The sequence below is a fragment of the Mirounga angustirostris genome, unplaced genomic scaffold (genome assembly GCF_029215605.1).
Source record: "Mirounga angustirostris isolate CCGP_5_RB_7025 unplaced genomic scaffold, mMirAng1.0.hap1 SCAF_15, whole genome shotgun sequence".
Taxonomy (NCBI): Eukaryota; Metazoa; Chordata; class Mammalia; order Carnivora; family Phocidae; genus Mirounga; species Mirounga angustirostris.
Genome location: NW_026991723.1, coordinates 46,037,639 through 46,063,880, shown reverse-complemented (window position 1 = coordinate 46,063,880; position 26,242 = coordinate 46,037,639). Strand labels below are relative to the sequence as shown.

Here is a 26,242-nt window from a genome sequence, read left to right as displayed (position 1 = left end):
AAATATCTGGGTTTTTTTTAAGATATATTTATGAGAGCGAGAGCACAAATGGGAGGAGCAGAGCGAGAGGGAGAGAATCTTCTGCAGACTCCAAGCTAAGTGCAGAGCCCCAAGCGGGGCTCGGTCCCATGACCCCAGCTGAAACCAAGTCAGACCCTCCACCAACTGCACCACCTGGGTGCCCCTGTTGGTTTTTTTTGTTTTTGTTTTTTGTTTTTTTAAGGTTTTAAAACCTCGTATATTTGTTCTTACTAGAGGCCAGGCAATATTCTAAGCACTTTCCCTATATTAACTCATTTAACCCTCCAGTAACTCTATGAGCTAGGTACTCATTTTGCAGATGAAGAAACTGAGGCACAGAAAAGTTAAATAGATCATAAAGTAAGCTAAAATCCAAATCCAGATTTTCTGGGTACACAAGGACATGGAAAAGCCTGGAAAATACACATTACGGGTGATCTTTATTTTTGCTTGTTTCTATTTTCTAATTCTTTCACAAGAATGTGTGTTTTTATTATTTTGAATAGTTACCAAAATGTTCATTCAGATGCTAACATGATCTTTAGAAACAAAGGATATGACTTTCTGAAACCAAATTACTGCAAGCATAGAAATCCATTACTAACAAGTGTCATACAGTGAGCAACAAACTAGGAAAATTTTAGAAATGATAAAAGATTACTTTTGTTAGCCTTTTTACCAATGCTTTATGGAAAGAGTAATACTGAAACAAAGTCAATGTAATTTAGATAGATACAATTAACTTTAGACCACTTAAAAACTTCCTCCATTTTTAAGGAGAAACAACCATTTTAATTTTCCCAATTAGACTCGTGGGAAATTTTACACCAAAATAAAAGCTCTTACTCTTGAAAAGAATTACGTGGACTGATGACAAGTAAATGCCAATATTTTTCTTAATTGCTACAAACTGACCATTCAACCTCATTTCTTATTTTTCATGAAAACTACATTATTAAAAACGTGTAGAATATGAGAGTTACAGTTTACTTATTTTAACTTGCATTCTTAGTACTAATGAAAGCTGAAGACCAATGAGCGAAGGAATCTTTTTACAGGAAGATAGTAAATTTCCCTGCTGTTACCTAAGTCAACATAGCCCAAGATGGACATGGAGACTATCTCTATATTCCAGTCCTGAACGGCTACAATCACAAAAACATAATCACTCTGACAGAATCATTCTGAAAGAAAATAAAGGGTAAACTGTGAAGCAACGTCATCTCTTTTTTGCAACCCCTAAGACTGTCCATAATGAAGACGAGCAAACATCTCTAATCCGATTATGCTTACAGCCTCATATACTTCCATCATCATCATGACAGAGCCACCAGACACAGAGACCAAAGTACATGGGGCTCGGGGTGGGGTGCAGGGGAACAAGGAACAAACCTGGATGCAAATCCTGGCTCCAGCACTAGCCATTAACATTTAGGTTAATCACTTACCTTGGAGCCCGTTTCCTCACTGGTTAAATATAGGGGACACCTGCTTCACAAGTGGTTTGAGGAACAATATGAAGTGTGCCTGAAAGCCAAGAAGGTCTTGACATAGTCAATACTCTACAAATGTGTCTCCTCCCTCCCTTGATACCATGTGGGATAGTCAAGGGAGGTGAATGATGGAAGAGAACTTGAGTTTTAGCGATAAGTAGGTTGTCTCTGATCAAAGACCAGAGTGGGATCTTGTATGTAAGTCACCAGCCCCAAAGTCGGAAAACATATGAGATTTCCACTCAAAATATAGTTGAATTTTAACTTACTTGCTGAAAACCTTTCAATAGCTTCCCACTACACTTTGTAATACAAAACTTCTTAGCATGGCCAAAAGGTCCTACATGATTTGGTCTCACACGTCTCCCTCACTTAGGGAACTTCGGCCACAATGACCTCCAGTTCACTCTGTGAACCCCCACCAAGCTCTTTCCAAGTCCAGGTCTGGAACTCTCAGGACCTTCAGCCTCCAGCATTCTCGCCTTCTTGTTCCAACAGCCAACTCTTCCCACCCTCCACATCTTCCCTTAAGCCTTTCCTATCTCCTCGCCTCCAATTGCTCCCCACTGCTACCCCCAGTGACCTTCAGTGTACCCTTCATAGCTTTATCACAATCTCAAACGACCATCATTTACTTATTTCTGCTGCTCCTCTCTATCTCCCAGTGAAAGGCAAACTTGTTGCATGCAGGGACCTGTTCTCTTTTTGACCACTGTAACCTCAGCATTTAACAAGTACCCGTTCAATAAAGATGCACTGAATAACCAAAATCAGACCTAGGATTTAGAATGCCAAGGTGGATGAAACAGTTCCTAGGTGTCAAGCACTCCACAAAACACTTTAAATAACTAATCGCGTTGGATCTTCACAGTAACTCTAAGGTAGGTATTATTAACTCCCACTTCCCACATGAGAAAATAGGAGCTCGGAGAGGAAGCCATTTGCCTGAGGTTATACAGTGGTATTAATAGCCAGGATTTATTGAGTTTTACCATGTGCCAGGCAGGCACTGTCGAAGCTCTTTACATGTCTTCTCTCATCCGATATTCAAAACAACCACATGCCATGAGTACTATTATTATCCTCATTTTCATATGAAAAACCAAAGGAGGCAAAGAGAGGTCAAAATTAATTGCCTAATTATGTAAGAAGCAGAGCACGAGCAAGAACCATGCAATCTGCCTCCAAAGCTCACATTCTTAACCACTACTCTCTAAAGTAGAGTTGACACAGAGTTTTTGTAAAATTAAGTAGCCCATTAAAGTGCTTTACTCATAACCAGGCACATAACACTTTTAAAATGTTAGCCATTATTTTTTTTTGTGGGGGGTCGGGGAAGAGGGAGAAGCAGGCTTCCCGCCCAGCAGGTTCTGAGTCTGAATCCAATGCCTTGCCTTTTTTCTATTACATCTTGCTGCATCCCAGGAAATTAATGACCTCTTTAAAAAAAAAAAACAAACAACAACAACCTCGGTATGGATCTGCAGTGCTAAATAGGGTTCCCAAAGCAGCTCATAAGCATACACAAACAGCTCTGTTTCTTTGTATATACTGCAATCCTAAAAACATGTAAGCGAGTCTAATGTGCAAAAGTTACATATTAAAGGGGTGTCCCGGGGCGCCTGGCTGGCTCAGTCCGTGGAGCATGCAACTCTTGATCTCAGGGTTGTGGGTTCGAGCCCCACGCTGGGTGTGGAGATTGCTTAAAAATTAAATCTTTTTAAAAAGGGGGATCCCGGGCGCCTGGGTGGCTCAGTTGGTTAAGCGACTGCCTTCGGCTCAGGTCATGATCCTGGAGTCCCGGGATCGAGTCCCGCATCGGGCTCCCTGCTCGGCAGGGAGTCTGCTTCTCCCTCTGACCCTCCTCCCTCTCATGCTCTCTGTCTCTCATTCTCTCTGTCTCAAATAAATGAATAAAATCTTTAAAAAATAAATAAATAAATAAAATAAAAAAATAAATAAAAAGGGGGATCCCATGCCGACCACAAAACACAAAAATGATACATCTAAACCTACCCTCATCCTGTGGCACCATCACCTGCAGTACATCTCCCACATTTGTGTATGTTCCTGATTTTATATTTTCATTTCATCACAGACCATTCAGTTTAATGGGCATCTAACGAAGAATAAAGATTGGCTACTTTTGTCACGGCAATTAGTGTATATCTTTAGTTCAGTCCATGCTTCTTGCCACTGATAACAACACTTCCATATTTACATTCCCCCCCTTTTTTTAGCACGCACAAAGCAGTTTGTTAAAAAAAACTTTCCATTTCTTAAAAATAAGTAAATATTCATTGAAATCGATGAAAGCAATTATTTGCCCAAACAACTGCTCAAACACTACCACACAGACACAGATGGCTACACTTCCGAAAAATGAATGCTTGGCTGGCAGGTCGCCCCACCATGTGACAGGTCGAAACACAGCTCCATGAGACACGGAAATTTCTGTGTGGATGAGTTCACTTGTAAAAACACAGAGTTTGAAATAATGGTGGAATGTTCTGGAAGACGGAAGCCACTGCGTGTTCCTTCTCAGTTCCCAGAGCTGTCTCATAAAACAGGGCTTGAACTACAACTTGGCATCATCTTCCAGGCAAGGAGAAGAGGAGGATCAGGTGCAGAGGGGGCCACATGGCAGACAATTTCTATTCGCTTCCAGCCCTGAGAAGATCATCAGCAGTCCTCAAGATGTAGATCTCGTTATTAAGGGGCTAGCTTCCATCCAGACAGCAGCTGTACCTGCCCAGACACTAGTGAAGAAGTACGCCAAGCAAGAAGGGTTCCTCACTGACGGAGCCTGCTGCGTTTTTCCCCCGGACTTTTGAGTTTCTTGAGGGAAACAGCTGGGTCTTATTCACCACTGCTGGGCCTGGGATGCAATAAGCAGTCATAATATTTTTTTGAGTTGCTGTGTTTAGCGCAGTAGCTAATACACAACAGATTCAAAAAATGTTAGAATCAGAATTCGGCTGTTTCTTTTGTTTTCAGATCAACTTTCCGAAACAGAAACTGAGAAACAGAGAAGCATCTGCAATCTTTCTCACTAATTAAGAGTCATGGAACAAAGACCCTAAATAAATTAATAAGAACCAGAAGTAGAAAAATAAATACGTAAACAACTTTATTTTCAAATTAACACAGTAACCTGAATTCACTTACCAACACATTCAGGGTTTGAAAATAATTCATTCTTTTTAGACACACCCCTTCCTCCCGGCTGGCTGGCTGGCTGGCTTGCTTGCTTGCTTTTTTTTTCTTTTAACCTGAGCAAATAACTTTCGCATAGGTAGTATAAAGATGTACCAGGTCCAGGGGCGCCTGGGTGGCTCAGTCATGGAGCGTCTGCCTTTGGCTCGGGTCATGATCCCTGGGTCCTGGGATCGAGCCCCGCATCCGGCTCCCTGTTCAGCGGAAAGCCTGCTTCTCCCTCTCCCAAACCCCCTGCTTGTGTTCCCTCTCTCACTGTGTCTGTTTCTGTCAAATAAATAAATAAAATCTTTAAAAAAAAAAAAAAAAGATGTACCAGGTCCAAATCCTAAGTCAGGAGAATCCAGATTAGTGAGATTTTATTACACTGTTATTCATTTTGGTACACTTTCTTAAAAAAAGAAAAAGAGGTCAAAGACCACATGCAAAAGCTCACAAGACTGGTTCCTCACTGTTTCCAGCTGAATCTAATAGAGATGGAAAATGGGTCTTTGTTACTTGAATACATCATAAGTTTTACATGAATGCTTCGGTTGACAGCTCTTATTTATCATAGCTATGCTCTTAATCTGCTATGTATTACAAACCTTTAGAAACCCACAGTATCACCTCTGCATATTTCCCACTGGGGTAAAAGGCATTTTAAGCATGTAATTACCCCAAAGAAGTAACATTTACTAATTTTCTATTACACAGCCAGCATTACTCATGGCTGTTTTTATTTGTAGGGTGCTTAATAATCAGAGACTAGTTAACCTTCACAACCGTCCTGGGCAGAAGCCCATTAGTAAATCATTTCACAATAGCACAGAGACACCAAGCAGCATATGCAAGAATTAGAAGAGGCTCCTGGAAAATGCTGATATCCAGTTGACAGAGTAAAGTGTGTAGAATGTCTTTCAGATAGTTTTTTTTGTTTGTTTGTTTGTTTGTTTTTAAAGATTTTATTTATTTATTTGAGACAGAGAGAATGAGAGACAGAGAGCATGAGAGGGAGGAGGGTCAGAGGGAGAAGCAGACTCCCTGCCGAGCAGGAAGCCCGATGCGGGACTCGATCCCGGGACTCCAGGATCATGACCTGAGCCGAAGGCAGTCGCTTAACCAACTGAGCCACCCAGGCGCCCTTTCAGATAGTTTTTTAAGATCATATTTAAACAAGAGGAGGAGCAGAGGAGGAGGAGGAGAAGAGGAATACGTAGCTCCTCATGAGAATTTTTTTTAATTTCATAAGTTTTCAAGCCAATACAATTTTTTAGGTACAGTTTCAAAGGAACTTTCCAACACCATGCTGGACATAAATGACCAACTAGATGAATAGCTGAAGCCACTCTACAGACCAGCAGCTCACAAGAAAGCCAATGTTCAAAGGGCTTCATTTCAGCCTCTAAGACTACTTCTGCCTCTCAGCCCAAATGCAAACACTATGAAATTGCTCCCAACCTGGCTTACCTCTAAAGTGATGCCAAAGTCCTCAAAGCCACAGAGATAAGGTAGAACCAGCATGGCGCCCAGGACCACAAGAGCCTCCCCAAGTCCCACCCACCAAACTCAATTCCATAGGGAACTTAGCACAATAAAGCTGAAAGTCTGAGGTGGGTCAAAACTAAGCCACTTGGTATGGAAGTCGGTAGCCAACGTACTACTTGCTGAGCATTTGATCTTATATTTGGCATTTCTTGACTATAGCCCAAAGTGCAGCACAGAGTCTTCAAGTCCTATTCACTTCCCATTTCAAAAGTATGAGAATGCAAAAGGCTTAAAAGCAACCACCTTTTGTGTAAAATTATTCATTGATCAAAAAGGTAAGCTAAGGAACATACAGATAAAATATTGATTAGTTATGTAAAATACATTTACAAAGAGTTTTAATAGTATAAGGAAACACTTATTGTAGAGTAAAAAAAAGAAATTATTACACACAATCATGAACACAACCAAGTTTAAACCATATATATATAAAGACATAGGATTAAGAAAAAAAAGTGAATATACAAAGAATATTAACAAGTTCCTGTCTGGAGAATAAGACGACAGGAGATCACAACCGATCATATTCCTCCTTGTATTTGCTACATTTAATTCCACCCCCCTGCAATGGGCAATCATTACCTTTTTTACACTAAGTAAAAATTATTATTTTCAAATAAAACCATACAGTCAGTTTTGGGGTCTCAATAAAAAAATTAGTGATCTTATTTATTCACTTGCAACCAGGGCCTTTTATCACTATCTGAAGAGGCAGTTTCGCCGCAGCACAAACCAAGAGAAAAGTCTCACTTGATCCAATTACACTGCTTATTAAGAGCTATTTAATGAGAAAGTCACACCTTCGAGTTATCAGAAGCTATAATGGTCCTGCAGAGTTCCAAACAAGTAAGCTAACAGAATTACCTTTGATTCTAAATTGTTTGCCAGCAAATTAATCCATCTGTTCCTGAAAAAAAATTAAGTGTTCCTCCAGTGTGTTCAACTTTCTCCAATCTCATTTTAATCAAATACGTTAGCCTCAGTGTAGGTATTTTTTTTTTTTTAAAGATTTTATTTTTTATATATTGGAGAGAGAGACAGCAAGAGAGAGCATGAGCAGAGGGAGAAGGAGACTCCCCGCGGAGCAGGGAGCCTGATGCGGGGCTCAATCCCAGGACCCTGGGATCATGACCTGAGCTGAAGGCAGACACTTAACGACTGAGCCACCCAGGAGCCCCTAGGTATTTTTTTAACAGAGTTATTTTATAGTAATAGATATACAAAGAAAGGTACGTTTAAAGTGTACAATGTGATGAGTTTGGACAAAAATAAACACCTCTGTGACACCATCAGCAAAATCAAGGCAATACGCACGCAACGCCTTCCAGAGTTTTCTCGCATCCTTTGGTTTTTGTTTTGTGGTAAGAAAAATTTACATGAGATCTACTCTATTAAATTTTGAAGTGCACAATACCATACTGTTGTACAGTAGATCTCTAGAACTTACCCATTCTAGCATAACTGAAAGTTTATAAAAGCTAGGTATTTTCAATTGCTTAAATTACAGTACAAAGAGCTTATTTTCTTTTCATTTTCCTATACAACCTTGTACCTACAAAAAAAATGACATCAATAGATAAATTTTAGGGCAGTCTTATGTTTTGGCATCTGTCAAAGAATAATGAAAGGCTTTTTGAAAGAGTGACATTTGGACAGAGACCGGAAGGAAAAGACCACTCCAGACAGAAGGAACACTAAGGGCAACAACATTGAGGTGAAAGCAGGCTTGGCAAGTTCAGGGAAGACCAAGGACACCAGCATGGTTGGTGCATGTGAGCAAGCTGGGCTGGGGGAGAGAGGACAGAGTGACCAGGGGCCCAGATCACATAAGTCCCTGCAGGACACTGTGAGCCCCTGGGGTTCTTGAGTGAGACCGGAAGTCCTAGAGGGTTTGGGACAGGGAGATGGCAGACTTGACTGTCATTTTTTTTTTTTAAAGATTTTATTTATTTATTTGAGAGAGAGAATGAGAGAGAGAGCATGAGAGGGGTGAGGGTCAGAGGGAGAAGCAGACTCCCCGCTGAGCAGGGAGCCCGATGCGGGACTCGATCCCTGGACTCCAGGATCATGACCTGAGCCGAAGGCAGTCGCTTAACCAACTGAGCCACCCAGGCGCCCTTGACTGTCATTTTTAAAAGATCATTCTGGCTTCTCTGAAGAACAGACCATGAACAGGCAAGGATGGAGAAAGAGACCCGTGAGGGGGTTACAGCAATAATCTGGGAGAGAAACCATGTTGCCTTGGAAGAGAACAGAAGCAGAAATGGTGAGACTAGATCAGACAAAATTTGCTAATGGACAGAATGTGGAAGGTAAGAAGAGCAAAGGATGACACCAAGGTTTTTAGTTCAGACAACCAAAAGAAAGCAGCAGTCATACTGAGATGCATAAGACTAAAGGAGTCACCCATTTGTTTTAAACACAATATAGCAGGGGCACCTGGGTACCTCAGTTCTTAAGCGTCTGCTTAATTCCTTTACTTGATGAACTATTATACCAACAGTTTAGCTTACTTATCACATGTACATACGTGCATGTGCACACAGATACGCTAAATTGACCCCTTGGTTTGAATCTCTCATCCACCATGCCCTTAATCATTTAATAAAAATTTATTAAGGGGTGCCTGGGTGGCTCAGTTGTTAAGCATCTGCCTTCAGCTCAGGTCATGATCCCAGCGTCCTGGGATCGAGCCCCTGCTGAGCCGGGAGCCTGCTTCTCCCTCTCCTTTTGCCCCTCCCCCTGCTCGTGTCTCTCATGTGTTCTCTCTCAAATAAATATTTAAAAATATATAAATAAATAAAACAATGCAGCAATGCACAAGTCTCCTACATCCTGTGGGTACAATTTTTGTCCATGCCAGCAAGGCTAAATGATAAAGGGTGCAAAATATGGAATACAAGTTTTGTAAAAATCCTTAATTTTATTTGAGGCCAATTCTTGATTACACACAATAAATGTTAAAATGTGTACACTTAGCTCCAGCCTGCATTTATACTCAGCTCATATCCAAAACCAATGCTGCAATCCAAACTGCCCCAGTCCTACCCACTCTCTAATCCCAATTAGGCCTCTTTGGCCCAGTAGGCCCTAAGCAGAGAGGGAAGACAGGTAAATTAGGTGGGTAGATAATTCTTACTTCCCCATTTCCCCAGCCTTCATTGTCCATTCTATTTTATATCTCCTTCCAAGCTTTATGTTAAATGTCCAAAGCATTCTAAAACCATGGCGAGTGGGAATAAATTTAGAACTGGGGGACTGGGGAGGGAAAAATTGGTTGTGAAGTGATATTGTGAACAGAAATGTAAAGAAAATTTAAATGTATTCATTTCTTTAAAAAAAACTTTAAAGATAAGAAGTCACTTTAATATATAATTGATTTGTGAATGAAGCATCAATTGTTGCTGAAACTATTAGGTTAAAGGATGATGGGAACTTCCTTTTTTTTTTTTTTTTTTAAGATTTTATTTATTTGACAGAGAGAGACACAGTGAGAGAGGGAACATAAGCAGGGGGAGTGGGAGAGGGAGAAGCAGGCTTCCCGCTGAGCAGGGAGGCCGACGCGGGGCTCGATCCCAGGACCCTGGGATCATGACCTGAGCTGAAGGCAGACGCTTAACGACTAAACAACCCAGGTGCCCCAGTGGCAACTTCATTATTAAAGGGATCAGGATGACCCCACCTGAACCCATTCATTCCATCTTAGCATCACTACAAGTAAGAAAACCAGACACTGTGTCCTCATGTTGTGATGGAATAAGAAGACATACACGGAACCCTCTAAGAATATTCTCGCCTAAAGCATTTCAAAATCGATCTATGCAGCTTTCCATATTTAACCACCAATTTATAGAAAACTCAAGAGATAGAGGAACAAGGTAAACAAAAACCACGTATAGAGCAATAAGCTCAGAATTTGGGACATTTTATTGGACAAGTGACTGATTCTCCAACAAACTCAATGACATAGGAAAAAGAAGGGCTGGAGGGACTGTTACAGTTAACTGTAGTGGGCGCCTGGGTGGCTCAGTTGGTTGAGCAACTGCCTTCAGCTCAGGTCATGATCCTGGAGTCCCGGGATCGAGTCCCGCATCAGACTCCCTGCTCAGCAGGGAGTCTGCTTCTCCCTCTGACCCTCTCCCCTCTCATGTGCTCTCTCACTCTCTCTCTCTCAAATAAATAAATAAAATCTTAAAAAAAAATTATCATTTTCATTCATAATCACTAATTTCAAAGGTTATGCTCATGCTTCATAGGTCAGAATGATTTAAGACTATACTACAAATTAGAATTTAACATAACTCTGTTTTGACTGAAAAAATCTCTCTCTTACCTGAAGTTATCAATAAGAAAAAGGTCCAAGAGTTAAGAAGAGGTTTGGAAATTTTCTGTCTCAGACTATTCCTTTCACATTCACTTTGAACAAAACCGTTATGATTTACAACTCAAAGTGAAGAAGCTGTTAGGTATTCTATGTAGCTTATTTGAGAAAAGGACACTCTTCGTCCAAAGAATAAAGAGCCAGGGTGTGGAAAAACACTTTGGCTAGCAGACCTCTAAAAAAAAACAGAGGATCACAAAAGTACTTGCCAAAAAAAAAAAAGTAGTTACAAGAAGAGGCCACAGATTTCCACGGGTAATAGCCAGAATCTGTTCCAAGAGCTTTTCCATAAAACATGGAAGAGCTACCCAGATACCTGAAAAAGTTCGGTACCAAAAACCTACCTTTCGTTCATTTGACAAATATTTATTAGATGCAACCTTGTGTCAAACGCTGTACTAAGCACTGGAGATACAAAAGTCTATGCCTTGGGACACCTGGGTGGCTCAGTCGGTTAAGCATCTGCCTTCGGCTCAGGTCATGATCCCAGGGTCCTGAGATCGGGCCCCGCATTGGGCTCCCTGCTCAGCAGGAAGCCTGCCTCTCTCCCCCCGCCACCCATGCATGCTCTCTCTGTCTCTCACTCTCTCAAATAAATAAATAAAATCTTTAAAAAAACAAAACAAAACAAACAAAAGTCCCTGCCTTTACAAGGGATTACATTCCTAGTAGAGGAAAAACAAAAATAAGCAAAGTAGTAAATGATGTAGCGTTTTATAAGGTAAGGACTATATACAAAAGTAAAGCATAGAAAGGTTCCAATTTTAAAAAGAATGGTCAATGAGAAGCTCACAAAGGTGACACATAAGCAAAGACTTAACTCAAGTGAAGGAGTCCAGTCTCTAAGAAGAGATTCCAGGCAGAAGGAAGAGCAACACAAAAACCATGGTGGGAGCATGTCTTCTTCAGGTCTGATAGAGCAGGTTTAGTGAGTGAGGGCAGAATAGCTGGAAATGAAGTTAAAGAAGCAACGAAGGGGTCAGATCACTGCAGGCTTCATAGACCACTGCAAAGATTTTGCCTTTTACTTTGGGTAGCAATGGGAAGCCATTAGAGGGTTCTGGAAGAGTGATGAGAGGAGAAATCTTTCCTTTTTTTTTTTTTTTTTTTTAATTTATTTGTCAGAGAGAGAGCGTGAGAACAAGCAGGGGGAGCAGCAGAGGGAGAATGAGAAGCAGGCTCCCCACAGAGCAAGGAGCCTGATGCATCTCGATCCCAGGACCCTGGGATCATGACCCGATCCGAAGGCAGACGCTTAACCAACTGAGCTACCCAGGCGCCCCTGTCCCCTGAAATATTGTCAGCAGAACAGCCAGTGATTATTTTTAAAGCACGTTAGATTTCTCCTCTCGGGATGCCTGGGTGGATCAGTCGGTTAAGTGTCTGCCTTCAGCTCAGGTCATGATCCTGGGATCCTGGGATCAAGCCCCGCATCAGGCTCCCTGCTCTGCGGGGAGTCTGCTTCTCCCTCTCCCTCTGCCCGCCGCTCCCCCTGCTTGTGCTCTCTCTCTGTCAAATAAATAAAATCTTTAAAGATATATATATTTCGGGGCGCCTGGGTGGCTCAGTCGTTAAGCGTCTGCCTTCAGCTCAGGTCATGATCCCAGGGTCCTGGGATCAAGTCCCGCATCGGGCTCTCTGCTTGGCGGGAAGCCTGCTTCTGCCTCTTCCATTCCCCCCTGCTTGTGTTCCCTCTCTCGCTGTCTCTCTCTCTCTGTCAAAATAAATAAATAAAATCTTTTATATATATATATATATATATATATATATATATATATATATATATATATATATTTCAGGGGGCAAAGAGAGAATAGAGCAATTAGAAGACTATGGTAGATTGCACAAAATGCCCCAAATTCTTCCCAATTCCTATATGCACATTTCTTTACAAAGTGACTTCACTGCTCCCCTCATAATCAGGTAATCTACTTCTCCATCCCCTTAAATCTGGGCTTCTTTTTGACTGCTTTAATTAGCAGCAGAGGAAGTGACATTGTGGGCTTTCTTAGTCCCAATGCCATGCTGCTTCCTCTTGCTTCCGTTAGACCACCATGTTAAGAAGCACGGGACAGATTGCTGGAACCCATGTAGCAGACACACACCATCCCAGACGAAGCCTCCAAACCTAGTCCCCATTTGCTAGATGAGCGAGCCCAAGCAAGACTAGCAAAAGAACTGCCCCCTCTCCCCCTCCTCAAACCCAACCCAAACTGCCAACCACCAAATCATAAGCTAAAAAACTATTGTGGCTTTACCCCACTAAATTCTGGAGGTGGGTTGTAACAGCTAACCAATATAGAGGCTATTACATCACACACATAGACAATAGGGCTTAGACTAGATTGAGAGCAGTACGTGAGAAGTACAGATTCTAGACATATTCTGAAGGTACAGCCAACAGGCTTTCCTAATAGTTTATGTGTGGACTGTGAAAAAGAAGAGAAGAGTCATGGAAATGAAGGAGTTTCCATGGACTGAGATAAGGAAGACCACAGATGAAGCAGGTATAGGGAGAAAGCAGGAACCGAGTTCGAGATTTGTACTGGTCATCCAAATAGAAATGCTGAGTAGGTATCTGGATACACGGAGTCTGGATTTCAAAGGATGAGGTCCAGGCTAAAAATATAATTTGAGCAGCTAACAGAGTATTACCAGTATTTTAAGACTGATATGATTGAGGGACTATGAGGTCTAATGACTGAGCCCAGCAGCACTCTAATGTTGAGGTCAAAGAGATAAGAAAGAACCCGTAAGGGAGTTGAAAGGGGGCAGTCAGGGAAAAGACAGACTAGGAATTGTGGCATCTTTGATAATTACGGGAAGAAAGTGTTTCAAGAAACAACGGGATCAACTGTTTCAAAAAATGCTGACAGGAAATGGTAACTATATGACAGGCTGGAGGTGGCAGCTAATAATGGTGGTAATCATCTTGCAATGTATCAAATCAAAAGGTTGTATACCTTAAACTTTCACAATGTCATGTGTCAATTACATCTCAAGAGAGTTGGGGTGGAAATGCTGATTAGCCACCTAAGAGATGAGGATTAAAAAACAGACCTCTGGGTTTAGTAAGATTTAGCAAGTGACTCATTAGTCACTTTGAGAAGAGCAAAGTTTCTCAGAGTGGTGAGGGAAGCCGGATTAGAGTGGGTCTGAGGAAGAACGAGAAGAAAATTACTGGACACATAAGATTTGCCATAAAGAGGAAAAAAGAAATTGTGCGGCAGCATAAGGGGGAAATGGGGTCAAACAGGTAATTTTGTTTTTAAAGATTTTATTTTATTTAAGTAATCTCTACACCCAACATGGGGCTCAACTTTATAACCCCGAGATCAAGAGCTGTATGCTCTACCTTCTGAGCCAGCAAGGGGCTTCAAAAGGTAATTATTATTATTTTCTTGGGGTTTTTTTGTAGGCTCCACACCCAGCATGGAGCCATGGGACTTGAACTCATGGCCCTGAGACCAAGACCTGAGCTGAGATCAAGACTCGGACACTTAACTGACTGAGCCACTCAGGCACCCCCATCAAAAGGTAATTATTTTAAGATAGGAGAAATAATAGCATGTTAACATACTGAAGGGAATAATCTAGTAATGAGGGAAAATGGAATCTTGCAGGAGAGAGAGAGATGCTGGAGCCAAATCTTTTGTATAGGTGAAAGGAATATGATCTTACTATGCACAAGTAAGGAGCTGTCCCTAAAACACAGAGACTGCTCAACATGACTCTAGGTCCTAAACAGGAGGGAAGTCAGAGGAAAATGCAGGTATGCCCACCTCTCACATCCATAGCAACCATCATCAGTATCAAGGCATTTTTCACACCTCTGAGCCCAGAAGGAACCTAAAGATGGTCAACATAACCTTCCACCACAGATGAGAGCTAGCACATGTGATGAAAAGTATTTTCCAAGTCCAAAGTTCAAAAAGAAGTACAAAAAGCAAAAAGGCCATTACCTGTCCTTCTCTGACAAATAACAAATATTCACTGGTGACAGGTTATTCTTAAATTTAGAAAGAGTACTCTATCTGCTATCCTACTATAAACAGAAACTAGTATGATCTGATGGGTCAAAACTGACAAGAAGCCTCATCCAAACTTGACATGAAAACTGCTATTTGTAACTCCAAAGCTAGCCATATGCTCCAGCCTTACTCACACCCAAGTCTAACCTCTTCCTAATCTGCCTTCCTCTTCAGTAAACACTAAACAGTCCTCACCTTTTGGACTCTGATACCATGGTCAACAAACTTTCTTATTAGATGCTCAGCGTCTGCATCAGGTATTTCTCCTACTTCCTAGGCCTAATGAAAACTATACTCTCCTTCTTTGGTGGCCACTGCAGTGAAAGCTAATCATCCTTCCAAGCTCCAAGGCCCAGAAGAACATTTTCTTACCATTTACCCCCATACCTCTGAGGGCATGCCATCCAAGTATCTTCATCTCCCATAGATACTGATTACTACTATAGGCGATCTAAAACCTCAAAAACCATCATCTACCTCTCCACTCTGGGTACCATGATCTTCTGAGGTCCATGTCCGAGGTGAGTGATTCATCCAACACACCAGTCTCATTGCTCTTGAATATCTCCATGTCACCTCCATTTTAGCCATCTATATCCATGGCCAAACCCTACATTCTATTAGCACCCTAAAATCTTAAAACTCCAATATTCTTCTCTGAGTCCAGAGTACTTCTATCAGCTATCTCCCTTATACCTATATACACTTATATATTTACCTTGCCCAGACTTCTAATCGCTTGAACCAATTATTTTTCTCAGTTTATTTATCTTTTTAGTAATCTCTACACCCAATGTGGAGCTTGAACTCATGACCCTGAGATCAAGAGTCACATGCTCTTCGGACTGAGCCAGCCAAGCACCCCAGAACCAATTATTTTCTTTCAATCTTTCAGCCTCCTCCTGCTCGGTCACCACCTCCACACAGTCCAAATCTCACATTCCATCACTTCAACCACTGTCTTGCTAATACTTTGAGCTCCAATGCATTCCTACCATATGTACATAACAAAATCCAAATACTGGATCATTCCAACTATTCAAAATCCTTGGTTCTACTGACTTTTGCTGCACACAGTCATGCGATTTTATGAACTAGTAAAATTGCAAACTAATGACAATTTTTTTTTTTTAATTTGTTTGAGACAGAGCGGGGTGGGGGGAGGGGGCGGGGGGAGGGCAGAAGGAGAGAATCCTCAAACAGACTCCCTGCTGAGCGCAGAACCCAACAGGGGCTCTATCCCAGGACCCTGAGATCAGGACCTGCGTGGAAATCAATAGTCAGATGCTTAACCAACTGAGCCACCCAGACACCCCTAAACTAATGATTCTTGCCTATCTGGTAGACCTTCCTAAAATCTCCAGTGAGCTCTCTCTCCCGTTCTCTATGGTGTTTATCAGTTGACCATACTCTCCTGAAATCTTCTACCTCTTTGTCTTCTAGAGCTCCAACGTCCGTTAGGCTGTTCCCTCTCATTCTTTTTCACTGGACCATATTCCTTATATGATGGTACTTCCCAGTGTTTCTCTTGTTTTATTTTTTTTTTCAAAAAGTTTTATTTAATTAATTATTTATTTTATTTGACACAGAGAGAGGCAGGCAGAGGGAGAGGGAGAAGCAGGCTCCCCACTGAGCAGAAAGCCTGATGTGGGGCTCGATCCCAGGACCCTGGGATCATGACCTGAGCCGAAGGCAGACACTCAACAACTGAGCCACCCAGACTCCCCCAATTTCATCATCTTAACATATCTTGGATCCATCCTGTTCTCTCAAGCCCCACTGCTGACTTGGAGCTCATTCATATTGTGCTTTCACAAACGGGCCTTGCTCCCCTATAACTCGTTCCTCACCTTGCCACATGAAACTGATCTTAACTTGCTTCAACTTAAAATCTCTTACCCATGGATAACCACAGCCTCAAGGATAAAGTTCAAAGTCTTTAACACGATAGGAAAGAGGGCCTTTCATTACGGGCCCTTTGTTTATATATTCAACCTCATCTCTCGGTCCTCCTCTTAATACATCAAGAATCTGTTTTGTCTCTCGTCTGTTGGTTTGGCCTCTCTTCTTTCTTGTGCCTAGAATGCCTTATCCTCCATCCTTACCAACTAATTTCTACTTGCTTTCAAAATTGAGTTCAAGCAAACATTCCTCCAAAAAGCCTTCTCTGAAACCCCTAAAATCTGACACACACACACAGTTATCCTCTGTCCCCCAAAGTACTCTATGCATGCATCTAACTATAATGATTTATTTCTTTGTATTTTGGCCTTCTCTGTGGCTTCCACGCAATACTATAAGTTCCTCGAAGGAAATTTAGGGACTTGAGACCAGAGCAGACACTCTTTATTGAATGAAAAAAATAAATACAGTATTTTTATTATCTATGACTCTCAGAATTCCATTTACTTACAGGTTTCAACAATTTAAAACTTGAATACAAAGTTTCTTCCGCTCCCTCCATGTGTCCTAATATCATATACTAAAACCTGAAAGTTTGATTCCATAAACCAACCTGTTCAATGATTGTTAAATAGAATAAAACTTAGAGTAAATTCTAAATGCAGGGGCGCCTGGGTGGGTCAGTCAGTTAAGCGTCTGCCTTCAGCTCAGGTCATGATCCCAGGGTCCTGGGATCGAGCCCCACGTTGGGCTCCCTGCTCAGCGGGAAGCCTGCTTCTCCCTCTCCCTCTGCTCCTCCCCCCTTCCTGTGTGTGCTTGCGCTCTCTCGCTCTCAAATAAATAAAATCTTTTAAAAAAAATTCTGAGTGTGCCTGGGTGGCTCAGATGGTTAAGCGTCTGCCTTTGGCTCAGGTCATGATCCCAGGGTCCTGGGATCGAGTCCCGCATCGGGCTCCCTGCTCAGTGGGGAGCCTGCCTCTCTCTGTCTCTTATGAATAAAAATATTAAAAAAAAAAATAATTCTGAGAGCAGCTAAGCTAAAGGAAAAGGTTTTTAAAGAGACAAGAGAAAAGTACACCCTGGCAGCCAGAAAACTTAACAAAACTATAGTTACAACATTCACAATTGTAACATTTGTTCAACATGCTTATCAGCCAAATTAGCAAGCAAAACGAGGTCTGAAGATACAGTTTAATGCACTGAAAAGAACCGAAATCTTCAGTTTAGAAGCTTGGGTGGACTGTTTCATTGGTCCCCAGGCAAATGAAAAGATAAATCTCTAAATAAATAATAATAACAGCTGACTATCTATGCAGCTTGGATTTTCAAACTCCTTGGGCCTAAAGAAATGTTTTCCCATAATGAACAATGGAAAACTATATGGTATTTAATATCAAAGCTTTTGAACATCTTCACAATATAAAAACTAAAGTAACTCAGTCTAAATGAATGAAAGCAAATATAAATTTAACAAAATTTCAAAATCATAAATGCAATGTTATTACTTCCAATGTGACTTGAAATAGGGTAAAAAATTATGAAGCCAGTAGTACCTTGGGGACTCAATTTATAAAAACAACAATGTTGAATCTGTTGTTTGAAAACAGATGGGATCTTCCACGTTGCTTGAAAGTTTCAAATAATTTAAATGGGAGAAAAACTGATAAACATCCTTTGTCCCATAAGCTTAGCACATCTTGTTTCTTATCATGTAGAGATCGTACACACTGGTGCGCCCGGGCGGCTCAGCTGGTTAAGCGTCTGGCTTGGGTCGTGATCCTAGGGTCTTGGGATCGAGCCCCGTGTTGGGCTCCCTGTTCAGTGGGGAGCCTGCTTCTCCCCCTCCCTGCCACTCCCCCGGCTTGTGCTCACTCGCTCTCTCTGCTCTCTCTCAAATAAATAAAATCTTAAAAAAAAATAGTACACACTACCTCGATCCAATTTATCATGAATTATGAATCACAGACTTATACTGACGTAAGTATACCATATTTTATTATACTACTTATCTCTAGACCTGTAGCACTTTTTAAAAAAATATACAATACAGGGGTGCCTGGCCGGCTCAGTCGGAGACGCATGTGACTTTTTTTTTTTTTTTTTAAAGATCTGACTGAGCCATCCAGGGGCCCCGAAGCATGCAACTCTTGATCTCAGGGTCATGAGTTCCCGCCCCACGTTGGATATAGAGATTACTTAAATAAAATTTAAAAAAAATATACATGTACACACATGATATAGATTTCACATCTCCTAAAAAAAAAAAGTATTTACCCACATGTAATGTGATCAAAGATCAAAGTTTAAATTATCACACTGGGTTTCTTTTTTAAGAACCATTAATAGATGTCCATTGATAGATGAATGGATAAAGAGGATGTGGTGCATTTTATTTACACACACACACAGGAATACTACTCAGCCATAAAAAAAAGAATGAAATCTTGCCATTTGTGACACGGATGTACCTGGAGGGTATTGTGCTAAGTGAAACAAACAAAACAGAAAGTCATAGATACAGTAAACAAACTGTTGGTTACCAGAGGGGGTAGTATTTGGGAGGCACACAAAATAGCTGAAGGGGATTAGGAGGTACAAACTTCCAAACATAAAATCAGTAAGTCATGGGGATGTAATATACAGCCTAGGGAATATAGTGACTAAGATTGTAAGAATTTTGCATGGTGACAGATGATAACTAGACTTACGGGGATTTCATAATGTATAAAAATATCAAATCACTATGATATACACCTGAAACTAATAGGGATATTATATGCCAATTATACTACAATTAAAAAAATCAAGTTGAGGGGGCACCTGTGTGGCTCAGTTGTTAAGCATCTGCCTTCGGCTCAGGTCATGAATCCAGGGTCCTGGGATCGAGCCCCGCATCGGGCTCCCCGCTCGGCGGGAAACCTGCTTCTCCCTCTCCCACTCCCCCTGCTTGTGTTCCCTCTCTTGCGCTCTCTCTCTGTCAAATAAATAAATAAATTCTTTAAAAAAAAAAAATCAAGTTGTTCTACAGACCTACCAATAATCCTGACACTATTATTTCCTTACTTTTCTTCTAAATATAGTTATAATTGTACTTTTCATTGTGTTTTTTCTCAAATTTTAAACTAGAAAAGCCTCCTCTTGGATTTTTTCCCCTCAGTTCTTGCATTTCTCTTCAATCTTCCCATCTCCATCTGGCCATTTCTAGAACTAGAAAGGTATAGCAAAAGCAAATTTTTGAAAAGCTGTATTTCCTTAAACTTTCCAAATCCCTAATAGTAACATAAACAATTTAATTCACATAATGGTTTGTGGACAACATCCAAAAAGTATCACAAGTCTATGACTCAGAAATATTTTAGAAATCATTTTACACCTGCAGGAAGGCCAAATGATTTATTTTTAAGTCCCATCAACCAAACGGCAAATGAAAAACTATTGTTATGGGGAGCCTGGGTGGCTCAGCTGGTTAAACATCTGACTTCAGCTCAGGTCCTGATCTCAGGCTTTTGGGATTGAGCCCATGCTCAGCAGCTAGTCTGCTTCTCGCTCTCTCATTGCCCCTCCCCCGCTCCTGCTGACTCTCTCTCACATAAATAAAATCCTAAAAAAAAAAAAAGAAAAGAAAAGCTATTGTTATATCTCTATGGGCATTTTCATTCTCAAGCTATTGATTTATTTATGGTTATCAATTCTCAAGTGGAAGAGCCACTTATTATTTATGGTTATCAATTCTCAAGTGGAAGTAGCAATCAACTGAAATCCAGTAATTTTTAGCTTGATAAAATAAATGCTAACGTATACATGATATTGATAGGTATTAGCCAGGTGATGATAACTACCTAACATTTAACCAAGTAAGCAAGATAACCAAAGCAGAGTTTTTAGCTACCACTAATCTACCACTGCAACTGAAATTACTTTGAAAATTGCATCTTATACAATTTTTTAAAGATTTATTTATTTTAGAGAGAGTGAGAGAGCACAAGCACACATGGGGGGGAGGGGCAGAGAGGCGGAGAGAATCTCAAGCAGACTCCCCGTGGAGCACAGTGACCTGAGCCTGAGCCAAATCCTGGGTGGGACACTTAACCAACTGAGCCACCCAAGCACCGCTAATTGTTTTTATATCATACCTTTAAACATAACATTAAAAAGCTTCTGATTATTACATTTCCAAATTTAGATGAGTCATAGTGCTTTGTATGCAGGAACTGAATGTGAATCAAAATTGTAAATATGCACTTGCTTGCCAGTCAAAAAGTAATGTGGACAGATTCAGAAAGATTAAAGCATATAATCATAATATACATTGTGTTTTTAAAATGGTCACTTCTCAACTGTTAACACAGTTCAGTTAACTGTTAACACATGCCAATTGCCCCTCCTCTCCTTGAATATCTAAAAATTATTGAATACTGGGCGCCTGGGTGGCTCAGATGGTTAAGCGTCTGCCTTCGGCTCAGGTCATGATCTCAGGGTCCTGGGATCGAGTCCCGCATCAGGCTTCCTGCTCCTTGGGAGCCTGCTTCTCCCTCTGCCTCTCTCTCTCTCTCTCTCTCTGTCTCTCATGAATAAATAAAATCTTTAAAATAAAATAAAAATAAAAAATAAATTAAAAAAATAAAAATTACGGAATACTTCTATCCCCTCACTTTACAGATAGGCACCTGAGACCTAGGGTCTTCCATAGTACAGTTAGCAGGATTAAACATCATGGTCTGAAGTTTACTGGAGGAGAAAGTAAGAAAAACCGCATGAGGTCTCAGAATAGCTCTATATAAGCTTCTGTACCTAAATCTGGAACCTGAAATTGAACCATCAAAAACAATAACAAAATTACATCTCAAATCTAGACAATAAAACTTGCAGATAAAATGAGAGAAAAGGCAGGGAATGCCCATTTTAGTTTCTGACATAAGACCCTGACCATCAAGGAATTCAACCAAAAAGTTTGTTGAATGGATGAATGAATGACTGCATGATACTTGATAGGATGACTTCATTGATTTTAGAAGCTCCAATTTGAGGAGCTGAACTGAGGATCATGACGATGCCACAGATGAAATTAAAACTCATGGTGCAACACACAACTCCTATGTGTAACACAACAGCCAAGTCTCTGCAAATCTCCGCATAGCTGTTGCAGGCATTTCAAAACATACATCCACACATATATGCTATTTTTTCAGGTAATTCCCGCAAGGTTGGACAGAGCCAGAGAATCAAGAAGTCTGAAAACAGGCCCTGCTCACCCATAAGCCTTTGCATTGAAGTGGACAGGATCTGAATGAGTCACTGGTAATAATAAGACTGTCCCCCCAGCCAACCAGGAACCGGCCCGGAATCCCCTGCACTGCCTTTAACTAGGGAACCGGTCAGGGAAGAGTGGAGGAACTGCAACCTGCTGCAGGTAAGTCTGCAAGGATCGCGCGGAGGTTTCCGAGTCAAGATCCCGCTGAGCCCCACCGCAGGCACCGGGGCCGGCCCCGCCCAGGCATCGCGGAGCTCTCCTACGCAGCAGGCCTTGTCCTGCTGGAGTTCTGAGCCCAGACAGGACAGGACGAGGGCAAAGAGCAAGACCTGTCCCCTTACGGGCCACCCACGCCCCGGCGCGGCCCTGCCGCCACATGCTCCCCTTCCCCATTTCCCAGCACAGCCCCAGGCCCGCAGGGCCTCAGCCGCCCTCCACGCCAAGCTGAGGCACGCCACAGTGGAGCGCGAGGCCGCGGCCTCTGAGCAGGGGGCAGCAGCCCGCAGCTCGCCGCCCGCCACCCCGCATCGCTTACCTCCCTTCTGCTACGAGCGGAGCCCCGCGCCGGCTGCCTGACGTGGCCCGCCCCACCGTCTCGAACGCTTGGGGGCGGGGACTACGGGGAGAGAACCAATGGACTGCAGACTGTGAGTCTATGCCCCGCCTCCCCCGGCTTCGGCTCGCCCCTCTACGCTTTCGCGCACGCACCGCCAAGGCCAAGGCCGCGCACTGCGGCTGGAGGGTGGCGTGCGCGGCTGGAGGGTGGCGTGCGCGGCTGGAGGGTGGCGTGCGCGGCTGGAGGGTGGCGTGCGCGGCTGGAGGGTGGCGTGCGCGGCTGGAGGGTGGCGTGCGCGGCTGAGTGCGTCTCTGCGGGGGCCTAGGGCAGGAAGGGCGGCGCGCGCAGGTGGGGGTTGTCCAGTTGCACCGCAGTGGGGATTAGCCCAGGAGACAGCAGATTAAAGGGACTTGCTTGGAGATGCCACTGCAGCGTGCTTGGGTAGTCCTGTTGGCAGCCTGCCCTTATGCAGCTTTTGGCGATGCAAAGCAGCTTCTTGGTGTTTGGAGATTTTGTTTCCCAGAAAAAATAGTCCCGATAACATTAAGGATTCAGAAAATCAGACAGCCGACCTGTCACTTCGTTCTTCCCTTGTAGCTGCTGCTTCGTATTTTTACTTCCTTGGCCAACACAGAACACTGCAGCTCTCAATGCTACACTGTTACATCCACCTGTTGGGTAGTCCTACAGGACGTTACAGCCTGGTATGTCTGCTCAGTTAATCTGGGGAGAGCAGGCACACATCATTGTTATTATTATTTTGTCTAATACTTACTGCGTGTCCACCTATGCATGAACGCTCATTTTCATAGGAAGGTTGTAAAGTACCAGGCACAGTAGAACAGAAGCTAAAGGAGACAGCAGAAGGCGGGGGGGGGGGGGGGGAGGAGAATGAGAAAATAATGAAGGAATGGAATTCTAGTCGTGGAAAAATTATATACAAGAGTTAAGACAAGTTGCTCTAAAGAACCTGACTTATCCAGCCGTCTCCAAACTCTGGTATATCTTTAGAAGTAGGTATATATAGAAGTGGGGAGCTTTTTAAAAAATACCAGTACCTGGGCCCCATCTCTAGAGATTCTCAATTTAGTAGCTCTGCTTTGAGTCCTTGGCATTGGTACTCTTAAGTTTCCAAAGTCATTTTAATGTGCTGACAAGAGTTCTACTTCTCATTTGTAGGAAGGATTTGGTTCCCTATATTCCACTTTAGAAAAGTAATTATATGCCATAGGCCATTTCAGTTCTCTCAATAACCTATTATGCATTCATTCATTAATTTTAATTTTAATTCAAAATTAATTTCATTAATTTTGAACCTATTTATATATTCAGTCTCTGTTATCCTTTGAGAGAAAGTAGTTTTATAAGGTTTATAATTGCCTTCTTGATTTTATGGAATTTGATGTGTTAACCTTAAAAATAAACTGCCAGTTATTTTACCAGCAAAAAAATAGGTTTAAACAGGAATAGCAGAGAATGGTAATCCAGGACAAGCAAGCTACAGCAAAACCATAGGCAAGTCCAACAAACAAAAAAGAGGAATATTTTTTTTATGGAGAAGAATGACGTTGGGAGAGGTTGTTTTGAATGAAAATCCATTGGAGAAAAGCAAGAGTGCTGGGTGATGTTGGTTTCTCCTTGGCTGAGTTTCAGAGGTAGTCAATTTCTTGTGGGAGATGTAAGAGACATCTTCCTCTATTGGGGTCTGTAACTGATGATTCTTTCCTGTTGAAGATTCTTCTGTTGGGTCTGTAATTGACATTGAGGGGTATGGCTTTTCCTACCAGCCTCCCCCTTCAAGTATCCCAAGTCCACTATAGTGAGGCTTTCCTTAATTTATTTTCACAGATGATAGTCCACTTCAGTGTTAATAATTCTAAATGCATCAGCACTTCTTTTAGGATCATTTTAATTCTTTTTTTTTTCCTTAAAGATTTTATTTATTTGTCAGAGAGAGAGACTGAGCAAGCATGAGAGTGGTAGGCAGAGGAAGAAGCCGGCTCCCCACTGAGCAGGGAGCCTGATGTGGGATTCGATCCCAGGACTCTGGGATCATGACCTGAACTGAAGGCAGATGCTTAACCAACTGAGCCGCCAGCCATCCCCATTTTAATCCTTTTTAAAAAAAAAATTCTTCCATTCCCTTGGGGGCACCTGGCTGGCTCCATAGGAAGAGGCTGCAACTCTTGATCTCAGGGTCATGAGTTCAACCCCAATATTGGGTGTAGAAATTACTTTTAAAAAACCTTAAAGGGCGCCTGTGTGGCTCAGTGGGTTAAATGCCTGAATTGCTCAGGTCATGATCTCAGGGTTCTGGGATTGAGCACCAAGTCGGGCTCCACACTAGCGGGGAGTCTGCTTCTCCTTCTCCTTTCCCCTCTGCCCCTTCCCCCACTCATGCACGCACACTCTCTCTCATAAATAAAAATCTTTCAAAATAAGTAAAACTAAAAAGTTCTTCTATTTCCATGTTTCTTGAGACACATTAGTCAAAATTATAATTGAGCACTTAACTGTGAATAGCACTGTTCTAAGTATATCAACTCATTTAATCCACAGAACAATTTATGAAGTTGACAGTTTTTACCCACATTTTATAAATAAGGAATCTTAGGCACAGAATGGGGGCATCTTGACCAAGCACATGCACCTAGTTAGTGGCAAAACCAAAATTTGAATCCAGGCACCCTGGCTCTCAAATAAATTTACTGCCTCTGTTATGGAAAGGGTGGCCTTTAGGAGTACATGGGGAAATGCCCTTTTAAAGAGTGATGGTTAGTCTGATTTTTCATCTTTTTTTTTTTTTTTTAAATAAGCTCTATGCCCAACATGGGGCTTAAACTCACAAACCCAAGATGAAGAGTTGCATACTCTACCAACTGAGCCAGCCAGGTGCCCTTTGATTTTTCACTTTTGAAAATTCAGATTTGGGGCACCTGGGTGGCTCAGTCAGTTAAGTGCCTTTGGCTCAGGTCATGACCTCAGGGTCCTGGGATTGAGGCCCACGTCGGGCTCCCTGCTCAGCGGGGAGTCTGCCACTCCCCCTCCTTGTGCTGTCTCTCTCTCTCTCTCTGTCAAATGGATAAATAAAATCTTTAAAAAAAAAAAAAAAGAAAGAAAAATTCAGATTCAAATTTGGGGCAGGAATGAAAGACTTAGGTTGTTAATCCTAGAGCCTAGGACTAACCTGACTGCTTGCTACAAATCTTAGACGAGGCTGGAAGTACACCTCACCTCCTTCTGGGATATACTGTACCCTACTTCTAGGATATACTCCTTTCATAAGGAGTATATATCCATGACTATAGTTCAGCAGGGATCATTTCAAACTTTAAATTATTTCATCTATCCCAGGCATTGTGCTAGATATGAGAGATTTGAAGATATCCAGAAGCCAGCTCATCCTGGAGGCCAAGTCAGATTTATTTGGACAAGACTAGAGGTATTATTTTAGAGGTACAGATTTTTAGAACTAGAAAAGGTCTCAAAAGCACCTAGTCTATGACAAAGTTTTCACTGACAAGTGCTGAAATGAAAAACAGATAAATAAGGACGTGTATTGAATGTTTATAAAAATAAATGTATTCAATTTAAAGAATTGTCCTTTTGGGGGGTGGGGGGATGGGTTGGCCTGGTGATGGGTTTTAAGGAGGGCACATATTGAATGGAGCACTGGGTGTTATACACAAACAATGAATCATGGAACACTACATCAAAAACTAACGATGTAATGTATGGTGATTAAAATACCATAATAAAAAAAGAAAAAAGAAGAAGAAAAGAATTGTCCTTTTTCTGAAATTATGCTTTGGTGGTGGTGGTAACGTTAAAAATGTTCTCTCTTGTATGAAATAATGAATAGAT

The 26,242-nt window shown here is 41.8% G+C and overlaps 1 protein-coding gene across 7 annotated transcripts in view; it reads right to left on the bottom strand.

The window, feature by feature from the left end:
• Positions 1–22,500, bottom strand: part of FOCAD (focadhesin) — a 310,969-nt gene extending 288,469 nt beyond the window's left edge. For 2 of the 7 annotated variants that reach the window (XM_064579209.1, XM_064579206.1), the window contains exon 1: positions 22,358–22,498. The gene's annotated coding sequence lies outside the window, so the exon portion shown is untranslated. Of the gene's footprint in view, positions 1–22,357 lie in introns of all 7 variants that reach the window. The other 5 variants (XM_045882481.2, XM_064579210.1, XR_010407633.1 and 2 more) reach the window with 4 other exon arrangements.
• Positions 22,501–26,242: the final 3,742 nt, after the last annotated feature.